This window comes from Pogonomyrmex barbatus, unplaced genomic scaffold (assembly GCF_055798465.1).
Source record: "Pogonomyrmex barbatus isolate J1 unplaced genomic scaffold, ASM5579846v1 scaffold14, whole genome shotgun sequence".
Lineage (NCBI taxonomy): Eukaryota > Metazoa > Arthropoda > Insecta > Hymenoptera > Formicidae > Pogonomyrmex > Pogonomyrmex barbatus.
This window is the reverse complement of record NW_028297110.1, coordinates 6,501,115-6,527,038: the sequence shown is the minus strand read 5'-3', so window position 1 is coordinate 6,527,038 and position 25,924 is coordinate 6,501,115. Positions and strand designations below refer to the sequence as shown.

Below are 25,924 nucleotides of genomic sequence, written 5' to 3'. Positions count from 1 at the left end.
GAAAGGAAAAACTTTTATATTTGTCTTTCATTTATGTATAACATGTAGCTAATCGATTAGATGCTAAATTTTTAAATAAATCCCTTAACCAATGTCGCTGTACGGACAAATAGAACTTTCAGGATCGCCATAAATATTTCCGACAAGCGACATTGGTTAAGGGATTTATTGAAAAATTTAGCATCATTTAATCGATTAGGTACACAACATTATATATGAATGTGTTTGAATAGGGAAATTTTTAATAATCTGATTGGCCAAAAATAAATATTTTTAATATAAAAATTATTGCAGCCCCGATATTTTGATATTATTTCTTAATTTTCTTCTTAAAATGGCCTCAAGATTTCGTTATTAACAGTTAGTGTAGTTAGTCTGGGACTTTGTATAGTTGTTAATTTCCATACTTCTTTATTTTATAGATTTTTCGGACTTATTCATCTATGTACATTTTTAAGAATGTCTATAACCAAATTAAATATTTCTAGAACATAGATGGGTATTTTTCAGGCCTCTCTTACATATCATGATGCATGTTCCATAATAATGTATACATAAGTGCTATATATCTATATACATATAAACAAATTCTTTCTGAAAATATCTATACAAGTTAATCTCTTATCTGTACATTTATTAATAAATTACATCATATATTTCTATATATTATAGATAAGAATACTGGATATAACAATTGTTTTAAGGACCACTTGTATAAAAGAACTTGATAGGCAGAATTCGGGACCGTGCCGAAAATTGTCATTTCGTAGGCAAAATTTTCAGGATCGACCCGAAAACTGCCAAAGTCTTGAAAACTGCCATTGCATTTAAAAATTATTTAAAAATTAACCGAAAACCACCTTTTCATATACATATATGTGTGTGTGTGTGTGTGTGTGTGTGTGTGTGTGTGTGTGTGTGTGTGTGTGTGTGTGTGTGTGTGTGTGTGTGTGTGTGTGTGTGTGTGAAAAGGTGGTTTTCGGTATATATATATATATATATATATATATATATAATTATTATATATAAATTATTTTTCCAAGTTTAAATTGAATCTATTGAGTTTTAATATAATTAACATATAATTAGCAATGGTGCTATTCGGAATTGACCTGAAAATTGATATCTGTATATATATATATATATATATATATATATATATATATATATTAGGTGTACAAAAAAGTTCTGAGCTTTAGATTTCATACAACCGAAATAACAATTTAAATTTTATATATCTTCCCGCTCTTTTACGGTTTTAAAGCGTTGACATTTGGCCTTCTAAAATGCCATATGGTTTGGCGTTTGATGCACATAACCTCAAAAATCAGTAGTGTTCACGATGGCAATAACAAAAGAGCATATTCGATTTTCCATCCACTTCGCGTTTCATCTCAAGAAAAATGCTGCTGAAGCCACTGCAATGATTTGTGCTGCATATGGAGAGAACGCTGTAAGTCATACTACATGTAAAAGATGGTATCAAAAATTTCGCCAAGGGAATTTCAGTCTTGAAGATGAACCGCGTGCTGGACGCCCTCAAAAGATTGAAACGGACGAATTGCAAGCATTGCTGGATATAAACTCTGCGCAAATTGAAAAGGAGCTTGCAGAACAGCTTGGCGTTACGCAGCAAACCATTTCCGTACGTTTACATACGATGGGTTCAGAAGGAAGGCAGATGGGTTCCGCATGAATTGTCCGAAGACAACAAAAATCGTCGGCGTGATATTACACTCACTTTGCTTTCAAAGTTCCGGAAAAAAGATTTTCTGCACAAAATCATTACAGGCGATGAAAAATGGATTCTTTATGATAACTCTAAACGTAGAAAATCATGGGTTGACCCTGGTCAACTTCGACATCGACACCAAAGCCCAATATCCACGCCAAGAAGGTTTTGCTCTATATCTGGTGGGATTGGAAAGGTGTGTTGTATTAGGAGTTGTTACAACCGGGTGAAACAATCAAACCGCTACCAACAACAATTGACCAATTTGAGCGATGCATTAGAAGAAAAGAGGCCATTTACTGGCCAAGGACGTCGTAAAGTGATCTTCATGACAATGCTCGACCACATGTTGCGAAAGCGACTCAGGACCATATCTTTGCGTTAGGCTGGGAACTTCTCTGCACGTGGCGTATAGCCCAGACATGGCGCCTTCCGATTACTATCTATTCCGATCGCTGCAGCATCATTTGGCTGATACACATTTCGTAAGATTTGAAGAGATACGAAAATGCATTGATGACTTTATCGCTTCGAAGCCGGTGAGCTTCTATCGTCAAGGAATTCGCAAGCTACCCGAAAGGTGGCAAAAGATCGTTGATGCAAACAGGGAATATTTCGCTGATTAATATTTTTTTGTTTGTTTTTGAATAAAGATTGAATTTTACAAAAAAAGCTCAGAACTTTTTTGTATACCTAATATAATTTTGTAGATCTAATTATGTATGGATTTTTACCTAATCTAATTATATATAAATAGATAAAATTAGATAAAATAGATAAAATGTTTATGATTATATATGAACAGATCAAATTATACTTGTAACGACAAAATTACGGTTACATTCCGATATTGACTGCTAGTACTGAAAATCTATAATATATGTGACATGAAATATCCTTATACAGAAAATAAATGAAAAAAAATTAAAAAAATGAAAAAAAATGAGAGAAAGTGATGAAACGTTTTTTATCTCGTATCATCGCATGTTTCTAAAACTGGTCACCCATCTATTTGTAGATCCTGCTCGATGCTGTTTAACTTCAGGGATGAAACCCGCTGAAATGACTAAATAAGTGATTACGGGATCTCTGCTTAAAATATGATAGATCTGGTTAATGAATGTTACTATATTGTATAAATATAGTCTCAATTTTAATATCTCGATTGCATATATAATTCTTGTAAATAATTTAATTACATATATAAGACCATAAACTTATATTATGTTTAATAAGAATCATTATTCTTATGAAAATGTTTATAAATTGTTGTATATATTTTATTTACTTGTTAATGAATTTATTAATAACTGTATTAAATCGTATTAACTGTATTAAATATGGGAAATATTTTTCTTATTTAGTTATGTTATAGTTATATTACAGTTACATTAGTTATATTACAGTTATATTATAGTTAATTAAGAAAGATAATTAATAATGTTATTTCAATATTTATTCATCAAAAATGATTTAAAAATGACGATTAAATGACGATATATTTATGACGATAACATTTCGATATATGACAAATGTTACATTTATTTTACGTCATTATTTACACTAACGTCGAATGACGAGAAATGACTTTAAATTATCGTCATAATGACGTCATCTTGTGTATATATATTGTGACCGCCGCCCCTGAGGACGGTCCTTCGTGACGCAACTTACAGAAAGTCGGGCGTCAGGAACAAGCGCGTGCCACTCGATCATACAAGAAAGAAAATCGCAAGCTTGGCTGTGCACAACAGAGTTCAAATTCGCACATGCTATACAATCCGACAGCTCGATTTGAGGTCGAGGGAGGAATTCGCGGGACGGGGCGTGAGAGAGAGAGAGAGAGAGAGAGAGAGAAGGAATCACAATAATGCAACAGAATTAATCAGAATAATAACAAGAGTATCTTTAATTTTGGCTCAAATCGCTATGCGTAATCATCTCTTGTCCGCTCATGGCGCGGTATTTCGAAGAGTCTCGAATCGCGTAACAGAGAATAAACCCAAAAATCCTTATTTTAAACAAGTAATAACACGATGTAACCCGCAATTACGCAACGGTATGTCCGAACAACACCTTCGCCTAGTGATTCGAGCTCACATAAACACAGATTGGGATTGATGGATAGTCCCAAAAAGTCAGAATCATGAAAATAAAAAATAACGACAATGTCATAATTTCGAAATTTCATAATCCCGAAAAGTCGTAATCCCGAAATTTAAAAAGTGTGACAATGTCCCGAAAGATCACAATCCCGAAATCTTACAAATAAGATAACATCCCAAAAAATCATAATCTCGAAATGTAGGAAATGGGAATTATTGACCAAAATGAACATATTGAAATATATCATGTCTATATTGATTTTGCAATAGAGAGAGAGAGAGAGAGAGAGAGAGAGAGAGAGAGAGAGAGAGAAAGAGAGAGAGAGAGAGAGAGACTGAGAGACTGATACCTGCGAATAATGAAAATAGCATCCTTTCACGTCAGCGGACGGTAAGACTGTTAAAAAAGCTTTTTGAAGAGCGAATTCAAAATCGGTCATAACTGTTCGTGGACACAATGATGGTGCTAATTTATTGAATATGTATTCTAATATTGATTTATAATCTGTACATTTTCTTCCTTCCATAATAATCCATACAAAAAGTATTCCCTACAAGAGGACAGTATACAAACAATAATTTTTGCGTTTATAATTATTGTTACTTTTTAAAAATATTATTAATAAATTTTAATTAACAATACTTATAAATGACTTACATGATTAAATATCCGAGCCATCAAAGTATAAAAAGTTGTCGCGTTTTATTAAGAGTTGAATTTTTATTTTTATTTTCTAATAAAATAGATACAGTTTTAAACGTAGCGTCAGCAAATATTTCTTCAGTTGTGCCCGTTTTGCATAAAGTCCGAATAAAATTTCGATCAAATATTACCAAGTGTGTTTTGCCACGATCTTCTGAATTTACAGTTTTAATGCTGAGAAAATGTTTATTATATTTTAGTAAATGTTTCCATTGCTCACTTTTTAATGTTCTTGCGAAATCTCGCAAAGATACAAAACATGCAGATTTTAAACATCTTCTCTAATGTATCATTTGATTTTTTAATACTTTGGAAAGATACTAAAGGAGATACAATTTGATATCTAAAATACGATTAGAGAAAAATATTAGAGCGTTTAAGAAAGAATAATTCAAATATATTAAAAAATGAGAAAAAAAGTTTATATGCGCACATATATTATACACATACTCTTTGCTCACGTCATCGTATATATCTTTCATATCTCAGAAATCGTTCTGAACATTATGTTTTAAAGTTTCTTTGAATAACCGTATATCTTCTATATGGTCATCAGCTGGATGATCATGTCTCTTTGTTTGTCGAAATTTATTATATTTTAAAATTCCTTCTTCAGAACATCCTTTCTTTTTTTCTTTACATGATAAATATTTAATGATTAAAAAGCAAATTACACATTTTACATTTTTTTTAAAAGTTAATTTTTAAAGATATTAAAATAAAAGTTATACATACATGGTGATGGTTCGTTTTCCGTGATAAACTTTATCACAAACGTATGAATATCCATTAAATTCATGTTTATTTAGAAAAAAACTTTTTTTTGTATTGGTGGAACGATGAAATTGGTGATTTTTGGTGGAACGATGGCGGTAGCGCAATACTTTCGCGGGAAGCGCTTTCCCCGCGAGATTCTTTTCAAGCCAGCCCTGTGCGATTTCTCGAATCCGCGGCGAAATTGACGGCTTTATAATAGATACGATTCGCCTCACCAGATGGCAATCCTTTTCTCAGTCCTCTGTCTCGAAAAATCTTTGCATGTAGTTCACGGCAGCTAGCTCCTGCGTCCACTGACTATCACCCTTGCACGAGAAGTGTCGTATCCTCGCGAACCCTCGCGACATCATAGTGGTCGTCATCCCCTCTCTACGTATCGATCAGCGCCGCGGCGCGATCAGTCGCTAGATCCTTTAGATTTCGGCGCAGATCCTAGATGAGCCGCGCTTCGCTGACACCGCGAGAGATTCGAAGACGGTGATCGAGCTTGCGATTTCTGAGGATCCTCTCCTTGTAATCGGTGAGAGGTGACTGTCTCTCCCAGTTCGATTACTCGTCCTCGTATTCTTTCCTCTATGCGGGATCTCCTTGCAATCTCGCGAGAAGTGGTACCTCCTCTCTTAATCGCCCTTCGATTCCCGCGTTTTGTATAGGTCAGCCTTTCGACTCCTGTAAGACGTCGTACTATAATACAGAACTTGTGTACAGAGGAAGAAATTCGGCACTTATTTGGGGCAATATGATAATTTCCTGATAATTTCCTGCATTCAGTGGCGGCATCCTCTCCGACCTGGTCGTCGTTGATCGTCGTGGCAGGCGGTTGCCATAAACTTCGCGGTAACCGTCAATTTCGTCAGCGTTACGGAAATCAAACCCGAAGCGATAGTAACAAAAATAAAAAAAAAACAAGGAAATTTGCATAATTACATATATGGTTCGCGCTATTCGGAATTCACCCGCTCTCGCTCCTCAAACGAGTAGGCGCAGGACCCAGAAAGACTCCGCATCGCGAGCAGCCACTTCTTGTGACGGGCGATTTCAAGGCGTCATAATATATATATATATATATATAATTAGATATAATTATACATTTTTTTAAATATAATTAAATCAAGTTTTTAATCCATTTTTGTGGTAAATATGAAAAACTAATATATTTTTATAAATATATTTATTTATAATATTTGTATTTATATGAACAGTCTCATATATAAAATATTAAGTTTTTCGTAAAATAAACGAAATAAACCAGCGTAATTATATTAAACTTAAAATTTTCTTTAAGGGGATCCTAAAGCGAAGGACGAACTCCGATGACCGTCCGTTAATGCCATCTAAACGGAATTAAAGAAATGTCGGTAACGATCGACAATTTAAAAAGTCTATATTATCGACATGCCTAATTCCGTTTACTCATATTAATTTTTACCTTATCATTTTACTAAATAAATGAAAACACATATATATATATATATATATATATATATATATATATTGTATACATGTATTGTCAATGCAATAATCATTCTTCACGACGTTCGGTATGTCCAATCCTTATAGGTCAGGATACGAAGGACACTACATGTATTTTTCTCAAAGAGAACATATATATATATATATATATATATATATATATATGACATATATAAATCTAATATGTAATTTTAAAAAATGTGTGTGTGTGTGTATGTGTGTGTGTGTGTGTGTGTGTGTGTGTGTGTGTAGGTATCTCTCCAATTGTTTACAAATAATATGTTACAATAATATGTACTAGATATCATAGACAACTAGTCAATAGCAATAGTACAAATAGTTCCATGTCTTTCTATAGCAAAGAGTCGCTTCACTACGTATGTGCAATATATATATATATATATATATGTTCTCTTAGTAAAATGATAAGGTAAAAATTAATATGAGTAAACGGAATTAGTCATGTCGATAATATAGACTTTTTAAATTGTCGATCGTTACCGACATTTCTTTAATTCCGTTTAGATGGCAATAACAGACGGCCGTCGGAGTTCGTCTTCCGTTTTAGAATCCCCTTAAAGAAAATTTTAAGTTTAATATAATTACACTTTATTTCGTTTATTTTACGAAAAACTTAATATTTTATATATGAGACTGTTCATATAAATACAAATATTATAAATTAATATATATATATATATATTGTGACGTGGCGTCTTGAGATCGCCCGTCACAAGAAGTGGCTGCTCGCGATGTGGAGCCTTTCTGGGTCCTACCCGTTTGAAGGGCAAAAGCGGATGAATTCCGAATAGCGCGAACCATATATGTAATTGTGCAAACTTCCTTGTCTTTTTTTTGTTACTATCGCTTCGGGTTTGATTTCCGTAAACGCTGAATTGAGCTGACGAGATCGACGGTTGCTGCGGAGTTTATGGCAACCGCCTGCCACGACGACCAACGACAACTAGATCGGAGAGACGCACGCGCCCACACCCATCCACCCACCCACCCACCCACCCACACACACACACACACACACACACACACACACACACACACACACACACACACCTTTTAAAATTACATATCAGATTTGTGCGCGCGCGCGCGCGCGCGCGTGTGTGTGTGTGTGTGTGTGTGTGTGTGTGTGTATACGAGGGTAGTCTGAAAAGTTTTGAGCCTAACATAGAAACAAGTATTTTTTCGATCAAATATAGTTTTATTTTTCAACATAATTTCCTTTTAAGTCGATACACTTTTCCCAATCGATACTCTAACCTCTTTAACCCCTCCAAATAATAGTTGGCGTCTTGCTCCGCAAAATAGGCGTTTACGTATGCGATGACCTCCTTCGATGAAAATCTCTGTCCTCCAAGCGAAACTTTAAGCTTAGGAAACAGGAAAAAGTCGCTGGGAGCCAAATCTGGTGAATACGGTAGGTGGTCAACCAATTCGAAGTGCAGTTCGTGAATTTTGGCCATGGCGACTGTCGAAGTGTGAGTAGGTGCGTTGTCTTGATGGAACAGCACTTTCTTCTTCTTCAAATACGGCCGTTTTTTTTTTGCAATTTCTGCCTTCAGCTTATCAAGTAATGATGCGTAATACGATCTCGTTATTGTTTTACCTTTTTCAAGATAGTCGATACACACAATTCCGTGACTATCCCAAAAAACAGTCGCCATTACTCAGTTGATGGAACCGTCTTCACCTTTTTCGGAGCAGGTTCACCCTTTGCAGTCCACTGTTTTGACTGTTCTTTTGTCTCTGGAGTATAGTAGTGGATCCAAGTTTCATCTACAGTTATGAATCAACGCAAAAAATCTGAGTCGTTTCGCTTGAACCGCTCTAACAAGGCCTTAGAAATGTTCATTCGAATTCGTTTTTGGTCCAAAGTGAGCAAGCGCGGCACCCAACGCGCAGATAGCTTGCGCATATCCAATTCTTCAGTCAATATATGACAAACGCGTTCTTTCGATATGCCCATAGCCTCTGCTATCTCTCTAACTTTGGTTCGACGGTCGTCCAGTATCATTTGGTGAACATTTTCGATGTTATCAGCGGTGGTCGCAGTTTTTGTGCGTCCCGAACGCTCATCATCAGCCAAGCTGGTACGACCACGTTTAATTCAGCTGCCCATCTTTTTACGGTGGCAAATGATGGGGCAGAGTCCCCGTAAACAGCGTCCAACTCGATTTTAATTTGCGCAGACGTATTGCCTTTCAAATGTAAGAATTTAATCACGGCACGATATTCAATTATTTCCATTTTTACAAAAACACTGACATCGACTGACACAAACGACTGTCAAACAACAACTGAGCGTCCAAAATGGCTGAAATTTTCACAAAAGTCTTTCAAAGCATATACTATTGTAGTACTAGAATGGTTTTGACGAGTAACGTCATCTTCATGTTAAGGCTAAAAACTTTTCAGACTACCCTCGTATATAGGTATCTCTCCAATTGTTTACAAATAATGCATTAGTAATAATCGGTATCGTCCGGGCATACATTTTTGCCAGTACGTCAAACAGACGCTTCTGATTATAATTTTTATCAGTACCATTCAAATAGACGCTTCTGATTTTTATTATTCGAATCATACTGTATATGAAATATAGGATGGATTTCTTTATGCTCATGAGAATGCAATTGATATTTTTTTTCTTGTCTTTCTGATTATTTACAAACTATTTATTTGTAATAACCAGTACTGCCAGAACTGACGCTTCTGATTATAATTTTATCAGTACCATCCAAATAGACGCTTTTAATTTTTATTATTCGAATCATATTGTAATATAAAATATCAAATGGCTTCTTTATTCTCATGAAAATGCAATTGATAACTTTTTTCTTGTCTCTCCGATTGTTTACAAATAATTTATTTGTAATAACCAATACTATCAGAACTGACGCTTCTAACATTCATTTTATTTTGCAAGTATCGTCAGAACAGACGCTTCTGATTATAATTTTTATCAGTACCGTCCAAATAGACTCTTCTGACATTGACGAAACACTTTTCACCATTGCATTAATCATAGGAATATAATTGTGGATAAAATAGTTATGAAAAAAGCACTTTCTTCCGAGCACGTAACTTCATCTGTCTCGATTCTAATTGTTTTGATCATACCGCGGCGGGTTCACGTGTCGAGGCACGCACACAAAAGACGAGACACGTACATGTACGCTCGGCAACATTGGGTTGACCGAAGAGAATAGAAATATCATCCTACTCTCTCGCACCAAAGCGCCGTGAGTAGAGAATAGGAATATCGTTGTACTTTCTCGCGCTCGCAACGCGTATGAGAAGGAAAGAGAAATATTATCATACTTTCGCGCAGTATGCGCCGTGCGATGATCTAGCGTCTGCTTTTGATTATCGTTTATTATTACTAGTATAGCGAAAGAATTAAAAAGAATAAACAGACATTAACAATGCATGAAGAGAAACGAAAATCGTTATATATAATTGTATATAATTTTATGTATAAAAATTATAATTGTGTAATAAATAAGAATGTCTATGAAATTATTTTCTCAGTATAAATATATAATATATGTTTCGAAAATCTTTAAGAAATTCATAGTTTTGAGTAATTACTTACAAATTCGACAAGACATTTATTGAACAATAAATGAAATAATTAAATTATATTATTTCTTCTTTCTCTCTCCTGTTTGTTTGATATAAGCAAAAATCTGCGCAATTTGTTAAATTTATAATTAATTATCTGAAATATAAATTTTCCATTTCTAAGTCAGAATACATACAAAAAGATTGTAATAAGAAAATAATTTCGTACTTATTCTCACTCATTTATTAGATTGTTCAGTTATTATAATTTTATAAAATTATATAACAGGTCATTATAAGTATGACAAGTAAAGCATATAACAATTTTTGAATTTTTTCATACATTATTTTCATATCTGCTTATTCTTTTTAATTTATACTATATATATCAACAATAACGAGCGGTGACCAGGTAACATCGAAGACGCTCGACGACCGCACGGTATGGAGCGCGAAAGAGTACGATAATATTTCTATTTCCTTCTCATATGAGTCGAGAGCGCGAGAGAGTACAACGATATTCCTATTCTTTACTCACAGCGCATCGGTGCGAGAGAGTAGGATGATTTCTGTTCTCTTCTGCCAACCCAATGTTGCCGAGCGCCGAGCGCACATGTACGTGCCTCGTCTTGCGTGTGTATGTCTCGCAGCGGCCGATTTCGAGAAATAAATTTATCCGAAATAAATTTGATGTGCGATAGTAAACAGGAGAATGAATTATGTAATAAATTGTGTATGTAACAATGCAATAAAGTACAGTTCTTTTCGCAAATGTCTGTATATGCACGTTTTAACTATTTCAATCGTGCATACATTAAAAATATCAGAATCAAACGCTGCGATTTTATGGCATTGCAATCTGATTCTGATGAAAGACAAGGATGAGTACACGAAAAGAAAGACGGACGATGTCGTCAAAATGAGAAATAATTATACGCATACTGTTGATGCTTAGATCTTTTTTGTCATGCTTTTGATTGTAGTTTTACAAGCTTAGTATTGTTCTTTAAACTAATTCGAAGTGCGGAACTGCATCATTTTGTACATACAAAGCTGCAAAACTTTTATATTCGTCGAAATAAGACATCGTGTTTCTCCCTTGCATAACGTATAAGGCATGAAAGAATGGACCAATCAGAATCCTTCATTCTCATTCATTGTCGAAGTGAGAAATGATTATACGCATACTGTTGATGCATAGATCTTTTCTGTTAGGTTTCAGATTATAATTTTACAAGCTCAGTATTGTTCTTTAAAGTAATTCAAAGTGCGGAACTGTATTATTTTGTCCATACGAGACTGTAAAACTTATATATATATATATATATATATATATATATATATATATATATATATATATATATATATATATAATAGGAATTTTGTGTGTGTCGATTTTGTGTGTGTCGTCATGTTGTTCAAAATGAACCAATTCGGGGAGTAAAAGTATTCCAATGTCGATTGTTCAAAAAAGTGAACGAATTTGGGAGCAGAAGCTCCAAGTTTCGGATAAAATTCCGGTAGATGAAGACTCAGTACATTCGGGACGAATGTAATGCCAGAATGGCCGAGCTGTAAGAATTAAACGACCGTAAGTGGTCATGCAAGAGATTCGGAATATAAACAGCTAACAGAGAGGAGCCATCGTGGTCGTGCAGACTAAGTGTCAGATTAGTAAACGAGGAATCCCGAGTTCAAATCCAATCAGTCTTCGTTTATTTTTCCAAATCTAATAAATATCTTTCATCATATATTAGATATATATATATATCTAAAGTAAAAACACAAATTATACGTTGACTGTTTTTATTGAAAATACTGACGGGATTATCGACACATTACAGCCGGCATCTTTGAATTGGCTTTACAGATTATAAAATCCTTTTGTGCAATTGAAACATAGCACAAAAAAGAAGTGCAGGATAGTCAATTTCGATAAAAAATTAAATTCACTTTATTCTAGCAAGCAAATTTATTGAACGTTTTATTGATCCCATAGATCGTTTGTTTTTATCTTTCCTCTGCAACGCCGTCTATTGCAAGATCTGTCAACTACAATTACTGCTCTACTTATCATTTTATATCTGCGCCAAGCATATATATACGCGTAAAATCATACACAATCTGTTCAAATCTCAAATTTTTTTTCTAAGCTTTCAATCATAAATCCAAAAATATAATATTGTTTATTCATCTTATTCCGAAGTGCGGAACGTACTCATTTTGTATATATGAGCTGTAGAATTTTTGTATTAAGGAAACGAAGATCTGATGTAACAGCTGTACGAGCTAAAATTACGTGAATTTTTTAATTTTTTTCTTATTTACTTGTTAAATCGATTGTTCCGCATATTTTTTTGTGCGTCTTTTAATTGCCTGAAAGGATTTTGCAATCTGTCAAACCAATAAGAAGTTCTTTGATGCATTGTAATGTCGGTAATTCTCGTCACTTTAGTGTCGGTCCACAATAGGTGATTTAAGCTTTAAGACGTAAGAAATTGACCAATTATAATCGAATATGAAAAGAATAATCGACTATGATTGGTCAATTTCTTACGGCTTAAAGATTAAATACTTATTGTGGACTGACACTTAGGATCCCCTTAGTGTCGGTCCACAATAAGTATTTAATCTTTAAGCCGTAAGAAATTGACCAATCATAGTCGATTATTCTTTTCATATTCGATTATAATTGGTCAATTTCTTACGTCTTAAAGCTTAAATCACCTATTGTGGACCGACACTTAAGAGGATCCTAAAGTCTGTTCTGTTTTATCAATCAAACCGATTAATTTTCCGGCATTCTAATTTCCTAATTATATTTGCAGATTTAAAAATTCTTTTTCACAATTAAAGTATACGCACCTATATAAGTCATACCGGTCGACTTTATACCAAGAACGAAAAAAATTTAAGAAATTTCTATCTTTTTTACCGACTCTTAGTCCAATATGGAGTCAAGAACTGTCATGTGCAAATATTTGCTTCATATAAAAATTTGGCAGTCTATTTGTACAAAATGATACCGATAGGAAGTACGAATTACATGCAGGAAGAATGTATAGTTTTTACAATTAGGCTTGAAAACGTGATATAAAAAATTAGCGTGCCTGAAAATTTGGGAGCGTTCCAGATGCGCACATTTTCAATCGGACACACCACTCGCATCAGCCAATGCCTAAAAATTTTCTAGTGAGACCTATCAAAAATTTTTTTATTTAATCGACCAATCGGCAATGTGTCTCACCCGAAAATTTGTTTATATGTATCTTATGTGTGTACAGAAATGTATATATGAGTGTATGTATATACAATTTCGCGAATTCATTATTCTTTTTAATAATTTTTAATATCGGTTGCTTCAGCTAGATGTAAGATATTCAATGTCCAACCGCAATGATAGTTATAATTTTACATAACTTTTTTTAAAATATATAATAAAAGAATTATTACGCGATAATTAAACAATTAATAATCATATTAAAACAATCAATTAAATAAATAAATAATCATTAAATAATCAATAATTAATCAGAACAAGATGGAAGAAAGAAAAATACGACATATAAAGACACCGCGGTCTCTCACTCGCCACTAGCGTCGAGATAGTAAACGTGTGAGACAGCAAAGGAACATCGAAATCGGTATCACGTCCTTTTATATCACGTCCGATTATGCTTTCTCTTTCGATCGTGCGTCTTGCGTTAAGGATGCAACATCTAATTACCCCCTCTATTTTTTCTTCCCGCTTCGCGATCTCCTTCGCGCCTCGCGGAGACACGGACGTACGCGCTTCGTGTATGTGTAGCAGCCGCGCGCCGAGCGCAGGACATCATTTCTGCTGGTGCGTGTACAACAATATTCCTATTCTCTACACACGGCGCTTCGATGCGAGAGAGTAGGATGATATTTCTGTTTTCTTCGGCCAACCCAACGTTGCCAAGCGCCGAGCGCACATGTACGTGTCTCGTCTTTTATGTGCGTGCCTCGCACACGTGAACCCGCCGCGGTATGGTCAAAACAATTAGAATCGAGACAGAGCGTGACACGAAGTTACGTGCTCAGAAGAAAGCGCTCTTTTCATAACTATTTTATTTACAATTATATTCTTATAATTATGCAATGGTGAAAAGTGTTTCGTCAATGTCAGAAGCGTCTATTTGAACGGTACTGATAAAAATTATAATCAGAAACGTCTGTTCTGACGGTACTTGCAAAATAAAATAAATGCCAGAAGCATTAGTTCTGATAATACTGGTTATTACAAATAAATTATATGTAAACAATCAGAGAGACAAGAAAGAAATTATCAATTGCGTTCTCATGAGAATGAAGAAGTCCATTCTATATTTCATATAACAATATGATTCGAATAATAAAAATCAGAAGCATCTATTTGGACGATGCTGATAAAAATTATAATCAGAAGCGTCTGTTCTGACGGTACTTGCAAAATAAATGTCAGAAGCGTCAGTTCTGACAGTACTGGTTATTATAAATAAATTATTTATAAACAATCGGAGAGACAAGAAAAAAGTTATATAAAGCGTCTGCTCTGACAGTACTTGCAAAATAAATGCCAGAAGCGACAGTATTGGTTATTACAAAAGATTATCTGTAAACAATCAGAAAGACAAAAAAAAATTATCAATTGCATTCTCATAAGAATAAAGAAATCCATTCGATATTTCATATTACAGTATGATTCGAATAATAATAATTAGAAGCGTCTATTCTAACGGTATTTGCAAAACGAATGCCAGAAGCGTCAGTTCTGGCAGTACTGGTTATAACAAAAAATTATCTGTAAACAATCAGAAAGACAAAAAAAAATTATCAATTGCATTCTCATGAGAATAAAGAAGAGAATTCCATTCGATATTTCATACTACAGTATGATTCGAATAATAAAAATCAGAAGCGTCTATTTGAATAATACTGATAAAAATTATAATCAGAAGCGTCTGTTTGACGTTACTGGCAAAAATGTATGCCTGGACGATACCGATTATTACTAATTTACTAATGCGTTATTTGTAAACAATTGGAGAAATACCTACACACACACACACACACACACACACACACACACACACACACACACACACACACACACATCTTTTAAAATTACATATATAAATCTAATATTGTCGATAATATCAACATTTTAAATTATCGATCGTTATCGACATTTCTTTAATTCCGTTTAGATGGCATTAACGGACGACCACCGGAGTTCGTCCTTCGCTTTATGATCCCCTTGATTCATGAAAATGACGGGCAATTTGTACACATTATAAATCAATAATCAATAATCAATAATTAATAAAATTTTATTAAATTTACAATCAAATCCTCCTTCAATTAATTATTAAAAATCGATATTCAATATTAATCTACTCAACTGTAGCTCATTTTAAACTCTGTGTAAACTACATTTTGATTTGAATTCAAATTAAATATTAAATTTTCCAATTATTAATTTAATAATATAATTTTTAAACAAGTATATAAATATATAAATATATATAAATTTTTTAAACAGGTTCATCCTATCGTGGATTATCAAATTATACAACAAGTTTTAATTATAATACCGCCAAATTTACTAATTCAATTTACTATTAGACAAAAATTCATAAATTATTTTTATATAACAAAACTAAACTAATTTACTTAAAATAATAGTTTAATCGCAATTGTTAGAATTATTTTTATTATTTTTAAACATAAAAATTACTACAATTAACATTCTAATAATTTTCAAATTAAATATAAACATCCATAATTCAAAACAATTATTTAAATTATTTAAAATATTAAAATCCTAAAAATTTATATATATTTTTATTCTTAAAAAAATTTTTTAAACATAAATTAAATCTAAATAATTTCTTTTATATAATTAAATTTTAGTATCTTTAATATCAATCACTATTAAATAAAATCAACTAACTCTCTCGATCAACTACTAATAAATATTTCTTCTGTACCTACTTATACGCAACTCCCAAATCTAAAAATCTTACACCTCACTTTACAAATAAATATAAATATATATCCCAATAAATAAATACTCCAATCAGTACATCTATTAATCTTACACATAAATTTTATAATATAATGTAAATCTTTTTATTGTAAATAAAATATTTTAACATAAACTAAATTAATAATCAATCATCTCTCACTCCCACCTCTATCAAGCAACAATTCTTTATCAAATCAGTACAATAAACACCCATAATCTTAACAACTAAACTAACAACTTCTTTTAATCCAATTAATCACTATTATATAAATTATAAAATAAACTCCCAAACAATACTTTAAACAATACTTTAAACAAAACAATACAAATTTACAACAAACAACTTAAATAATTTTAATTTCTTAAAATAATTCTTTATATTAATTGTTATTTTAATTTAAAAAAATTTAATATATTACCACACTAATATAATATATTTTTATAATATTCATAAATATTTATATATATATAAATATTTTATATATTATATAAAACTTATATTATTTCTTTAAATTTTTCATAAAATTCTTCATAAAAAATGAGGAAGCAATTAAATTAATTAAATAATTATACAAGGTGTCCCAGACCTAACACACTATCTGCTAATGGCAAATTCCTGAAGTTATTTAGAGACGAAAGTTCTAATACTAAAATGTTGAGCAGTAGCGTTGAGAATAACGCCTATACTTATTCTAATTACCCTTTCGCTTATACACATATCTGTGACCGATTGCGACTGGAGATGAAGGTAGCAGACCGACCGGGAGATGACGAGAAGCATCGTGGATTTAAAAAATTTTCTTTGTTTTCTTGCTGGTGAGATTAACGGCTATCGACGTTCGCCGATAGCCAAGACCTTCTCGGTCCTCTCCAAGGAAGGGGGAGGGTTGTGACGTGCGCCCTGAGGCCGAAGATTTAATTGGGTCAATTCGGAGCATTTCTGATTCCTGCGTTCACTCGTTAGAAGGACGAGAGCGCGGACGAGCTACGGGCAACGCGAACTGCGTGTGTAATTGCGCGAATTTCCTTTTTTTTTACTGTCGTTTCGAGTTTAGCTTCTGCAATACTAAATTAAAGCGACGAGATTGACGGTTGCCACTAGATTTGTGTATCACCGCCGCCACGACGACCAATGATGGGTACGCAGAGGATGCCGCCACCGGGTGCAGGGAATTATCAGGTCGTATCGCCTTAAATAGTTGCCGAATTTCTTTCTCTCTACATACTGATTCCCATAGGGCGACATTTTCAGGAATCAAGAGGCTGACCCATACAACGCGGGGATCGAAAGGCGAACAAAAGGGAAGGCGCCACTCCTCGCGAAATAGCAAGGAAACCTCACACAGAGGAAGACGAGCCAAAGAGCATAAGGACAAGTATTCGAGCCGAGAGAGACAGCCACCTCTCACCGGAAGGATCGACGTACCAGAAAAGGATCTTCAGAAGTCGCAGGTTCAGCCGAGAAGGATAGCCGCCTTCGAATCTCCCGCGGGGTCAGCGGAGCACGGACCATTTAGGATCCGCGCCGAAATCTAAAGGATCTAGTGGCGGATCGCGCCGCGGCGCTGATCGATGCGGAGAGAAGGGATGACGACCACTACGATGTCGCGAGAGGAAGGAAAGGAGGAAGGAGAGGATGTTCGCAAGGAAGAGTCACTTTTCCGTGCGGAGCTTATTGGACGCAGGAGTAAGTATCTAAGTGGCTAAGTGGACGCAGGAGCCAGGTAGTATCGCAAGTCACGAGGAGAGGCAGAAGATCGAGGAAAAGGAATTGCCGTCTGGTGAGGCGAACGTTCTGATTGTAAAGCCGTCGATTTCGCCCGCAAATCCGAGGGATCGCGCGGGGCTGGTTCGAAGAAATTTTCGCGGGGAAGCGTTCCCCGCGGTCGCAACAATATTGCGTCATCGTCATTGTCCATCCGGTGAGCCGGCCACATGCCTCCCTCGTGATAATTGTCGAGTCGTTGCGGTAATTTTCTCTTATCTTCGTCACTCACGGAAAGTCGAGATAATTGTAGTTTTTTTTATACGACTCTCGTTTGCATGGTTGCCGCGCATAGAATTTACTGTTGTAGAGATAGCTGTGTCGTTCACGGGATGTATAAGATCACGTGTTGCGAATTAAATCGGCATCTTGTGTGAGCTCGAACCACCCAACAGAAGCGTAGTTCGGACACGTCGTTGCCGTGTGTATTCCCGAGTACTGTATCGCATTGCTGTCTTACTCAGTTAACGTGAAAATTTCTGTACCTTTTGTCGTTGCACGATTCGAGACTCCTCGACATGTATTATATCACGAAAAAGTGATCGAGATAAAAGCATATAGAGATTCGAGTCGAAATTAAAGATATTCTAATTATTATAATTCTTGTCGCATTATTTTGATTATCTTCTTTCTCGCTCTCCCGCGAGCTCCCCCCTCTACCATCAAATCGGGTTGCCGGATCATTATATAGCGTATGCGAATTCAAACTTTATTAGCAGATAATCCTGAGATTTTCTTTCTGGTATAATAGGATGGCACGCGCTCGTGCCTGACGCCTAACAATTAGTAAATTTCGTATGAGGGACTATCTTCAGGGGCGGCGGTCATAATATATATATATATATATATATATATATATATATATATATATATTAAATTAACCCATAAAAATAAATATAATAATTTTTAATTTCATTTCATTTTATCCTTAAATCAATAAAAAAATATAAATTTACATAAATATATTAATATTAAATATTAATAAAATTTTACATATATTTTCCTCTATAATTTATAAATTCACCTCATTCTATTATAATATAATAATCCCTTAATATAAATAATTCAATCAACCATTTTATATTTTAATTATAATCTTTCAAATCATAAACTATGTTATTATTATATTCTTAAGATTTATATCTTTCTTCAGATTATTTCTTAATGATTTATTTATTCTGATTTATTTTAGAAATCATTAACTTTCCTTTTATTATTTTAATAAATTTTTCAATTACTAATAAAAAAATAATCTTTTTTATTAGGTGTACAAAAAAGTTCTGAGCTTTTTTTTGTAAAATTCAATCTTTATTCAAAAACAAACAAAAAAATATTAATCAGCGAAATATTCCTCGTTTGCATCAACGACCTTTTGGGTAACTTCAACCATCTTTCATAGCAACAACCATCTTTCGGGTAGCTTGCGAATTCCTTGACGATAGAAGCTCACCGGCTTCGAAGCGATAAAGTCATCAATTTCATCAATGCATTTTCGTATCTCTTCAAATCTCACAGAATGTGTATCAGCCAAATGATGCTGCAGCGAAATAGGTAGTAATCGGAAGGCGCCATGTCTGGGCTATACGCCGCGTGCGGGTGAAGTTCCCAGCCTAACGCAAAGATATGATCCTGAGTCGCTTTCGCAATATGTGGTCGAGCATTGTCATGAAGCAAGATCACTTTACGACGTCCTTGATCAGTAAATGGCCTCTTTTCTTCTAATGCATCGCTCAAATTGATCAATTGTTGTTGGTAGCGGTCTGCCGTGATTGTTTCACCCGGTTGTAACAATTCCTAATACAACACATCTTTCCAATCCCACCAGATACAAAGCAAAACCTTCTTGGCGTGGATATTGGGCTTTGGTGTCGATGTCGAAGTTGACCAGGGTCAACCCATGATTTTCTACGTTTAGAGTTATCATAAAGAATCCGCTTTTCATCACCTGTAATGATTTTATGCAAAAAATCTTTTTTCCGGAACTTTGAAAGCAAAGTGAGTGCAGTGTCACGCCGACGATTTTTGTTGTCTTCGGACAATTCATGCGGAACCCATCTGCCTTCCTTCTGAACCTTTCCCATCGTATGTAAACGTACGGAAATGGTTTGCTGCGTAACGCCAAGCTGTTCTGCAAGCTCCTTTTCAGTTTGCGCAGAGTTTATATCCAGCAGTGCAATTCGTCCATTTCAATCTTTTGAGGGCGTCCAGCACGCGGTTCATCTTCAAGACTAAAATCTCCTTGGCGAAATTTTTGATACCATCTTTTACATGTAGTATGACTTACAGCGTTCTCTCCATATGCAGCACAAATCATTGCAGTGGCTTCAGCATTTTTTTTCAAATGAAACGCGAAGTGGATGGAAAATCGAATATGTTCTTTTGTTATTGCCATCATGACACTACTGATTTTTGAGGTTATGTTCATCAAACGCCAAACCGTATGGCATTTTAGAAAGTCAAATGTCAACGCTTTAAAACCGCAAAAGGACGGGAAGATATATAAAATTTAAATGGTTATTTCGGTTGTATAAAATCTAAAGCTCAGAACATTTTTGTACATCTAATACATTGGCGGAATCGTGCAACTTTGGTACGTTAAAAGAAGAACTTATACGCGATCGCATCGTAATCGGCATCAGGGACTCTCGTACATCCGAGCGCCTGCAACTTATCTCGGATCTAAAAGTGGAAAAAGCGATCGACATTGTAAGGCAAGCTGAAGTCCAGTCAAAAGAAGGAAAAAAATATGAGGAAAAATATTCCCTCCGAGCAAGCTGATGTTAATAAAATATAAAAAAAATGATTCTCATAAAAATAAAGGCAACTACAAAAATTACAATAGCAGTCATCATCATAATAATAATCGTAACAAATTCGATGACTGTGGTCGCTGTGAATTAAATAAACATAGCGATGTAAGCAAATGTCCGGCAAATAATTCATAAAAGCGGAATCAAGATCACTGGGATAAGGTATGCAAAACCAAAAACCCCAGAGGACATCATAATAATAACAGCCAACGTGTGAGAAGGATTGAAGAAACAAGAAGAACAAGAAGAACATGATGACAACTCTGTTTTTCTGGGCGCCGTCGAGTCACATGAGTCATCCAAAGAAAGCTTCATGTTCTCTGCGTATATCGAGGAATTCAAGAAGCCTAGGAAGTTTATTATCGATACAGGCGCAAATATTTTCTGCATTGCCGAAGAAAGCGTGCCAAGTTAATATGTGAGTAAAATTAAAACTACTGAAAAAATGGTTACCTGACAGCAAACAATTGCCGATTCTGGAAGTTTTAAACTTAAACTTAGCAAAAAATAATACGCATGTAAATGCGGATATTTACGTATTTAAACATTTAAAAAATAATTTGCTAGGCAAACCAGAAATTAAAAAATTCGATTTGATGAAAAGAGTAAATAAATAAAATTGACTCGAATTTAAAAGTATCTAAAATTGATCCATATACGGAATATCCACATCTCTTTAAAGGTATAGGTTCATTTAAAAAAGAATTACATGTACACATGAAGGAAAATGTAAAACCATTTTTTCAGTCAACGCCTCGCACGGTAGCAATTCCTTTGCTCAAAAAAGTTAAAACTAGCTTAGAAGCTTTAGTAAAAGATGGTACTTTAAAACCGGTCGATTTTCTCACAGATTGGTACAGTCCAATCGTAGTTGTGCCGCGTAAAGATTCGAATAAAATAAGGCTATGTGGCGACTTTTCGCAATTAAACAAAGATACAAAAAGATCGCATTTTCCGGTTAAAAAAGTTAATAATATTCTTGCTAACCTGAAAGGCTCTAAAGTTTTCAGCAAATTAGACACTAAAAGCGGATTTCATCAAATTAAATTAAATAAGGCTAGCCAACCACTTACTACCATAATTACGCCTTATTAATGCGTAATTTTATGTAACACCACCTTATGTATACAAGATTACCTTTCAGGGTAAATTGCGCAATCGACTATTTCGCACAGTACTTTTCAGAAATCTTGAGAAATATACCGGGCGTTGAAATTCATATCGACGATGTCATTGTCCACGCCGCGACGGTTGAACAACATGATAAAAATCTACGTATAGTATTGGAAAGACTTAATAAAGCTGACATAACCCTAAATAAGCAAAAATGCCAGTTCTGTGTTAATAAAGTTGTGTTTTTGGGACATGAGATTTCGCAAAAAGATGTCGGCTACAATTACTTCCATCTCGCGTGGAAGTAATTGCAAAATGCCCACTTCCTACCGACAAAGATTCTTTGTTGCAGTTTTTGGGAATGGTCAATTACGCGGGTAAATATATCCCTAATGAATCACATATTTTAGAACCGCTTAATTCATTATTAAAGTCTGATGCTCATTTTATTTGGCTAGAACCTCAAAAGAAGATCTTTGAGCAGGTTAAAAAATTATTAATTGATGCACCCACACTTGCTCATTATACCAAACAAATATTTTGCAAGCGGATGCTTCCAGTTACGGTATAGGTGCAGCCTTAATGCAAATCGGCGAAAAGAATGAACGCGAAATAGTCGGATTCGCGTCAAAACCATTAAACAGTACAGAAAAAAATTATAACCAAATCGAAAAAGAGGCTTATGCACTAACTTTTGATGCGGATTACTTTAAAGAATATATTTTAGGTTTACATAATTTAATTTTAGAGACCGACCATAAACCGCTCTTACAAATTTTACAAACCAAACAATTGGATGAACTAACTCCAAAACTTCTACGTATGAGGTTAAGACTAATGCGATACAATTATTCCGTAGATAACGTATCGGGTAAACAACGGGTAAACAACTTGTATTAGCTGATTATTTATCGAGAAATATTAACACTATTACTTGCTCTGAGCAGGACAAATTTTATAAAGAAATAAAAAACTATGTAAATCTCATTGTGGACAATCTACCTGCTTTAAAAAATTTTATCGAAAAAATCAAGCAAGAGCAAAAAAACTATATTTGTAAAGATTATATTTGTTTACAACTAATCAATTACTGTCGCAATAAATGGCCAGCAAAAAATAAGTTGGAGAACGGATTTTTACTGTATTATCATTTAAAAGACAATATTTCTGTTTGCGAAGATACACTTATATACAATTCCAGAATTATTATACTACCTCCTTTACAACTAGATATTATTATAAAATACATACTGGTCATTTAGGCATAACAAAATGTAGAGACACAAAATGGCGAAACAATCTGTTTGGTGGCCAGGTCTGAGCACACAATTAAAAAACCTTATCGAATTTTATCCCGAATGTAGAGAAGAAGAAAAATTTCAAAGAACCTTTTGTCGCAGAAAAGTTTCCAGATCGTCCTTGACAAAAAGTCGGGATCGATTTATTCAAACATAATAAATGGTTCATGATTATAACCGATTATTATTCTGATACTTTGAGATTTTCTCTCTTAAAAATTTGAGCGAAGACGCAGTTATTAAAAAATGTAAGAAAATTTTCACTAAATTGGGTATACCTGAACTTATCAGAAGCGACTCAGGTACACAATTTTCCTCCAAATTTAATAATTTTGCCAAAGACTTTGATTTCAAGCACATTCAAAATTCGCCAGAGTATTCAGAAAGCAATGGCGCCGGCTATTAAAATAGCAAAATCTATTATCCAAAAATGTAACGACATAAACAAAGGTTTATTATCCTATAGGTCTATGCCTCTTGATAATGGTTATTCCCCCGCCGAAATGTTGTTCTCAAGAAAAATTCGTTTCTACCTTGCCTTCAAAATTAAACACCTTTGTGACACCCTCACACACGATTTTTAAAAAAGAAACGGAAAAGAAATTATATCAGAAAAATCAATATAACAGGAGGCATAGAGCTAAAAAATTATCTAGTCTTTCGATTGGTGAGAAAGTTTGGGTATCAATATGCGTATTTATGCGGAAATAACCCGCACGGCGAATACACCAAACTCTTATATACTAAAAACTCAAAGAGGCTCAACAATCCAAAGAAACAGGTGGCATTTGATACATGCTCCTTACAAGCAATTAAATGATAATGTGAATAATGTGATTAAATGTGAATAATGACCCTATTTTTATAGAGGATGAGACTAATCAAAATGTAAACGAGAATAATGATAATCCAAATGTTGAGGCAAACGATAATCAAATAAATAAGGCAGGAACAAAATATTCCAGTTGTAGCCCCACGTAACAACATCGTAGCTCCATGTTACAACAGACCTGCTCATCGCGAACCAAGAAGACTTTTAAAAGATTTTGTGCGCCTCGATTGATTACCGTTCTATTTGTATTTATATTTAAATTAATCTATATTTCAAATGGTATTCCATTTATCGCAGAGCATTTATAAATCTGTATTCTGTATTTCACTTCAGTTATCTGTATTTAAAATTGTATCCGTTATATTGTATGTACGAATAAGAAGGGAAGGATGTTATGTGATGGCGGCTTGTGCCATCTGATCATGACGAAGTAAACTATAATAAGATGCGTGAACCGGGGCAATCGCCATGCGAGATCGCTCCCGTAAGGTCATGTAACGTCTTACCACAATAAATATGTGAATCATACACATGTGTCTGCCAATTCTTTTATAACAATGTATTATACCTTAAAACAGTAATATCAACATTCTTCAATTATCTCCGGGCCTCCGAGGTTTGGTGGTGACGAAATTTATCCACGGTTGTCGGTTTTTAATAGTATCTCGTCGGTGACAAAACGGAACGATAGCTGCAGTATACTTCCATTACGTCATAGCATGAGTACATGAGGAATGAATAAAGGAACGCACCCCGTGTCTCTCGATAGCCAATGGTCGTGTCCATATCGTCCGTTTTTATCACTCTTGCATAGTTCTTCTCAGGCCGTTGAGTTCGGACATCCTTTGTCCCCATAAAAATTTTTTGGTATGCGTCATCATCATAGACCTTATAGACCGTATAGACTAATAATACAGATATGATTATGTTCGTGGGAGGTTGGAGAGAGAAACGTCTCTCTTTTTCTAAAAGTGTCCGGAAATACTTTTTGCGCATGCTTAACATATACTATACATTAATGCATTCTTATTGGTCTATACTTGTATGCATGTTAAAGAAAAGTTTGAGATTATTTGTACGTTAATCGTATTTGCGGAATATCATATCATATTTCTAAAAAAAAAAATAATGGTTCGAACATATGTAACGAACGTAAGTTCGCGTTGCTTAGAATTTTCAATATTTAAAGCAGGATAGATATATTTGTGAAAAATGGAAAAAGAAAGAATAAGAAGCTTAAGTGAAATAAGTATAAATAACACGAACCGACTATTTATAAAAAACCATTTATTATTAGTCTCAAAACATTTTTTGTTAATATATTATTGTTTAAAATAATTAATAAATTATTAAATAATTATTAAATAGCTATCATATTTTTCTAAGAATTCGCATTTTTAAAAAATTATTCTTTTATATTTTTTCATTATTTAAAAAACAAGTATATTGTGTGTCATATATATAAAATAAAACAAAATTGGAAATGACATTAAAATTTAAGTATGCAGCAAATATACCATGCATGATTCATTAAATATTATAATTTTTATTTTACTCTATTTTTTATTATTTTACAGAATTACGGTAAAAATAAAAACTTTGATATAGAATTACATATCGTTTATTTTAAAACTCTTTTCACAAATTATCACAAATTACTTTTCATAAATTACTTTTCACAAATTAATCTGAAAGTTTTATCC

The 25,924-nt window shown here is 34.0% G+C and overlaps 1 long non-coding RNA gene across 1 annotated transcript; it reads right to left on the bottom strand.

The window, feature by feature from the left end:
- Positions 1 to 1,286: 1,286 nt before the first annotated feature.
- LOC148937430 (uncharacterized) lies at positions 1,287 to 25,361 on the bottom strand. Its single transcript, XR_016138456.1, has 2 exons — positions 24,790 to 25,361; positions 1,287 to 5,986 (listed from the first exon to the last, which is right to left on the bottom strand). It is a non-coding gene; the product is annotated as an uncharacterized LOC148937430 (long non-coding RNA).
- Positions 25,362 to 25,924: the final 563 nt, after the last annotated feature.